Source organism: Nothoprocta perdicaria, unplaced genomic scaffold, assembly GCF_003342845.1.
Source record: "Nothoprocta perdicaria isolate Ctin4 unplaced genomic scaffold, notPer1 scaffold_4, whole genome shotgun sequence".
NCBI lineage: Eukaryota > Metazoa > Chordata > Aves > Tinamiformes > Tinamidae > Nothoprocta > Nothoprocta perdicaria.
In genome coordinates, this window is record NW_020455643.1 from 9344829 (window position 1) to 9350344 (window position 5516).

At 49.4% G+C, this 5516-nt stretch overlaps 1 long non-coding RNA gene across 1 annotated transcript; it reads right to left on the reverse strand.

Moving 5' to 3' along the window:
• Positions 1 to 423: 423 nt before the first annotated feature.
• On the reverse strand, positions 424 to 2730 carry LOC112952416. Its single transcript, XR_003250375.1, has 3 exons — positions 2518 to 2730; positions 2007 to 2081; positions 424 to 1752 (listed from the first exon to the last, which is right to left on the reverse strand). It is a non-coding gene; the product is annotated as an uncharacterized LOC112952416 (long non-coding RNA).
• Positions 2731 to 5516: the final 2786 nt, after the last annotated feature.

Genomic DNA, 5516 nt, shown 5'->3' on the forward strand with positions numbered 1-5516 from the left:
AGTAATCATTGCCCGCTGTGGAACATAGCGCATGCGCCGAGGTGCTGCCGCCCCCTGTGGGCAAGAGGGGGCGCCATGAGCCTGGTGGGGGACCCCTCCACAAAACAGGAACAACTTGAAGGTGAAAACTAATAAGGACTATTTTTTTTTTCTTTATATTCGCATTTTTGGGGGCTGTGTGCGCTGCTGAGGGGCTAGCAGCACATAAGTGCCAGGACTTTGCTAGATGGGTTATATCCAGGCTGGGATCTCTCTTCTTCATCCAGTGGGACATCTTTCCTCCATCCAAGCACCCTGTATTAAACCTAAGTGGTTGTAATTATTGCTGAAATCTCTACATCTTGCTCAGCTTTGGTCAATGTGTTCACAGGATATTAAAGGAAGTAACAGACAGGCACACAGTGTAAACCAAGTATCCTCAGAGATCAGAGGAGCTGCTGAGGCTTTCTGGTCTCTGTTTTGACTTCAGAGCAGATCAGTAACAGGGCTTTGCACTTTTACCCTTATTATGCAGCACTCTCCTTTTAAAATAAGGCAAATAAAGTCTTTCTGGATGTTTATCTTGCTGCTTTCTACTGCATAGAAGAGAATGGTTCAATTAATGATGTAGGACATCTTCAGTTTGTGATAGATTTTCTCTTTGTCCAAGCAAGAGGAACCTGCAAGGAGCGCACGAAGCCACGAATTAGGACCTCACCTTCTCCTCCATATTCACCATGGACAGCTTCACTTCAAGTCCTGGAGTCAGAGATTTGAAATGTGTTTTCCTCTAGACATTGCTATGAGTGCGACTTGAGTTTTTCCAAGGTTCTGTTTCCAATGGGAAGATGCTACTACCAAGTTACCAATAAATACCAGTATTAGCAATATCAGAATCAAATGCCATGTTTTTTTTTGTAAAATTTTACACCACTTATCTGTGGTGCTATGAGGCACAGCTCCATCCGGTGACTTTGTGATAAACAAATGCTGTTTAACCAGCCACAAATACACTAGCTGTAAAGGTGACAGATGCCGCCTGCCCTTGTGACAGGTGGAAGACAAATTGCAGATTGTACCACATCAGATGGTGGCATTTCTTATCAAAACAGCATGTCAGCAGTCTGCTGTTCAGCACAACAGAAAATCAAGGGAAGGTTCTGCTGCTGAAGACCATTTGTTCAAGAGTTTGTTTCTTCAGAATTCCAAGCACCCAAAATAATGCAGGGACCATGTAGGTTGTAAAGCAGTCGACAGCCCTCATACTGCTGTCTAGTCCTCAGGAACATGGCAGCTTCTAGCCAAGTGACACTGGCTCCATGTGGCACTGAAGTACAAATGTCTGGTACTTTAGCCATATATAGAACTTTGTTCTGTGGCAGACTGTATTTTGCTCTTCCCACACCATGCTCCAACTCTCAGTGTCTTTGAGAGTAGCAGCATATTTATTCTCTTATTAGTAGAGTCTGGTATGTCAACACATGGGTATATTTGAGTAATTTCATTTCCCTCTTACTCAGTTCAGTCTGCACAGCTAACACCATTTTCACTTACTGAAATGCTATGCAATCCTTCCAAGTTTGTATCCCAACAAAGAGAGACACTGTGTCTGAAGCGACCCCAGGCTACAGCACATGTTGGAGATGGCTCTTCTCCTTCCCCATCTCTTCTTCAGCACATGTAGCTCCCTCAGAAACCAGACAGCAGGGTCTGGCTGTCCAGAAACCCCTCTTGCTATAGTACATTGTGAAGGATTTACACAGTAGGCGTTACCTGTTAAACAGCATGGTTGAAATTCATTGGAGGAGCTGTTGCAATTAGCAAGCAGAAACCATAAGCAAAGTATCAGCTACTAARGGCACTCAGATTAAAAGCCAGAGGAGACCATCTAGTACACTCTGTATGTTACAGACCACAGAATATCCCACCTGAATTGATCCCAGAAATACATGAGCTGCTAGCATCTTCCAAATGAGGTTTCTGATTTTTTTTTTTCTCCAAGATACAGCCTCCCTTAGAAATAGTACCTTACTCCTATCATGGGATTCTCTAGCATCCACCAGCGTCTGCCAATTCTGCCTTCTCCAAGAGATACTTTTTGTCTGAAAAGAAACGACAGTGAGTTAATGGCTGACTTGTTGTCACCCAAAATTCCCCAAGCAGGAAATTGGTCTGCAAGGCTCTGGATTTCACTACTGTTTAGCATTAAGATCTGCTCTCATATTTTGAACTGTGCTGTCCTCTATTGGCACTGCTTAAATTTGTCCCTGCAGTATAAATTGGGAGATTATCCTCCTTTTTAGTCCYGGTTCAATCCTATAAGCCAATCAATGTATGCATATATACAGTATGTGTCTTTGTGAACGTATTGCAGTGAGGATCACCTATTTAGAGCTAAGAGGAACAGTTACTGGAATTTTCCACCGAGTACAACCATGGAAACCTCAGCTCTCCGGGRCAGCCCTGGCACAGCCACCGGCTCCGGAGACACGTTTGGGTTTCCCCACCCACAGCCGCCTGTCACGGAGCGTTCTCAACCTGATGTCAGCAGCGCCACTTTTTCCAGTTTGATTTCTTTGATTTTCCAGTGGAAAGTCCGCAGGATTCCGGCATCTTTTCCACAGCTCTTTACAGCGAACGACAGAGCAGAAAACCACCTCCCGCCTCTGCCCGCGGGGCGCTTGCGGCTTGGTTTTGCTCAGGACTCCCGACGCAGTCTCGGCGAGCGGGTATCTCGCTGAGCAGACGCCTAAATCCCGCGGCCGCCCCGCATCCAGCTCTCCCTTATCATGGCTGACAGCTCCCGCCCGCCAACGGCTCCGAGCCGCCACTGCCGCCGCCTTCCCCCAACTCCCCCCTGCGCGGGGCACGTCGGGAGCTGTAGTCCCGCGGGGCACGCCGGGACATGGAGTCCTGGGCTCCGCAAGCGCCGGCGGCCGCCGCTGCACGCGGTGCTCGCCGGGAGTTGTAGTTCGCGAGGCCTGTGGGCGGTGCGGGCTCCACGTGACGGTGACGGCGACAGTGACAGGGAGGGCGGCGGTGGCGGCGGGGCCGCGCGGCCGGGATGGAGATCGGGCCCCGCGCGGGGCACGCGGAGAGCAGGTGGGGGCCGCGGCGGGGGCGGCGACGCGTCCGTGTGTGCGCGGCCGTGACACGCGGGTGCGCGCGGGGCTGCGGGGCGTGACAGCGGGGGKGTGTGACGCTGTGTGCGTGGGGTGTGTGTGACACAGGGCGCCGGTGACATGCCGTGGGGACACGCTGCCCGCGTGTCTCTGTGGCTGCGGGTGCAGCGAGGGTGAYGCGCTCGTGGGTGTGCGGGGCGGCCGGGAGATGTGTGTGTGGGGGGTGTGCATGGGGGTGTCAAACATGTATGTGTGTGTAAAATCATTGTGTGCGTGGATAGGGGGTGTCAAACATGGATCCGTGYATAGAATTGTTGTGTGTGTGCATAGGGGTATCAAATATGTACGTGTACAGAGTTGTGTGCGTGTATAGGGGGTGTCAAACATGGATCCGTGTATAGAATTGTTGTGTGCATGCATAGGGACATCAAACATGGATCCATGTATAAAATTGCTGCATGTGTGTATAGGAGTATCAAACATGCACAGGTATAAAATTACTGTGTACATGTATAGGGAGTATAAAACATGGATATGTATATAAAATTGCTGTGTGCATGTATAGGGGTATCAAACATGTACATGTATGTAAAATTGCTGTGTGCATTCCTAGGGGGTATCAAACATGTATGCATATATAAAATTGTGTGCATGTATAGGGGTATCAAACATGTACGTGTATATAAAATTGCTGTGTTCATATATAGGGGGTATCAGACGTATGTGTATATAAAATTGTGTGTGTGCATAGGGGTAGCAAACATGTACGTGTATATAAACTTGCTCTGTGTGTGTATAGGGATATCAAACGTATGCATATAAAATTGATGTGTGCATGTATACGGGGTATCAAACATGTATGTCTGTATAAAATTGCTGTGTGCGTGTATAGGGGTGTCAAACGTATGCATATATAAAATTGCTGTGTGTCTGTATAGGGGCGTCAAACGTATGTCTGTATAAAATTGCTGTGTGCATGCATAGGAGTATCAAGCATGTGGACATGTATATAAAATTGTGTGCATGTATAGGAGTATCAAACATATATGTGTGTATAAGATTGCTGTGTGCGTGCATGGGGTATCAAACATGTAGACGTGTGTATAAGATTGTGTGCGTGTATAGGGGTGTGAAACACGTACGTGTCCGGCGGTGGCCGCGCGGCCGAGTCCCATCAACCATCCCTGGATCGGCCGTCGCAGCGGTGTTTGGGTTAGGCCCCATTTCCCCCAGCAGCGCTGCCTGATGCGCGGGTTTAGGATCGATCTTTAGCTCGTGTTTATTAACACGAGGCCTTTCGGCACGTGGCCAGAGGCCTGGGCCCCGGGSCGCCCACGGGTGACAATGCAGTGGATGCAGCTGTGAGAACGCGACGCGGCGGGAGCTTCATGGGKTGATCTTGTTTTATGCTCTAGGCAGGGTTTTTCTTGCTGTCGTTTACTCAAGTGGCAGCGGGTTTTCTTTGGAGGTATCTTCATAATGCCTTACTTATTTCAGATCACTTTTGTTKTCATATTTGCAGTCTTTGCCTTGTGCTTGCATCCTGCGTTGCTGCTTGGGAGTGTGGGGCACACGTTGCGGGAGGAAAATGAGAGCCCTGGCTGGGGAGGAGGGAACTGCTGAAACTCGATAGCAGAAACACTCTCCTTATCTGACAAACTCCAACTAGCTGGAATGTTTCTGCTAGTAATGCATGGTGCTTTTTAAATTCTGCTGCAGGAGTGGCCTTCTATTTTTATATGAATGATTTGAGCTGTTCTGCCTCTTTGAGCTGATGTCTCGAACTCGGCAGATTCAGAAGGGTAGATGGAATTGGCTGCATTCATTTTTGTTTTCTTTCCCCTGCACCCACTGCCTGAGAAGCAGAGCCCAGGGCAGCTCTGTTCTTTCTTGGATTGCTTTGCAGCCTGGAAGGTAGGTGAGAAGAGGCTGAAGTGGATGCAGATGTCCTGTGTAATCGTCCCGGGAAGGAGGAGGGCTCCGTCCCCTCTGGTGCCAGCGCTGTGCAGGAGCAGGAGAGGAAAAAGAGGAGAGCAGGAGAGGAAAAGGAGGCTCTTTGCTGCTTTTGCTGTCTCTTCTCTTTAGTGACGAGGCTGAAACGCAGCCATAGCCAGGACCTGCTTTGCCTGTCACTGCCTGGGGCCAGCTGCTTGCAGCGGGACGTCCCTGCGCTGGGGCAGGACTGCGCTTCACAGGTGCCTTCGCTCCAAGATTGTCCCGTCCGTTGTGTCCGTGGCCTCTGCATCCTCTTTGGACTGTAACGGAGGGGCTATTTTTAAATGAAGGCATTCGCCTGACTCAGCAGCGTGGCTTCCTTCATCTGCCGTGAGTCACCTTTGCTGACTTGGTCCAAAAGAAATTTCTGCTCGTGCTGGCGTGGAGGGACTGAGAAAGCTCTGGGAGTGCAGAAGGATT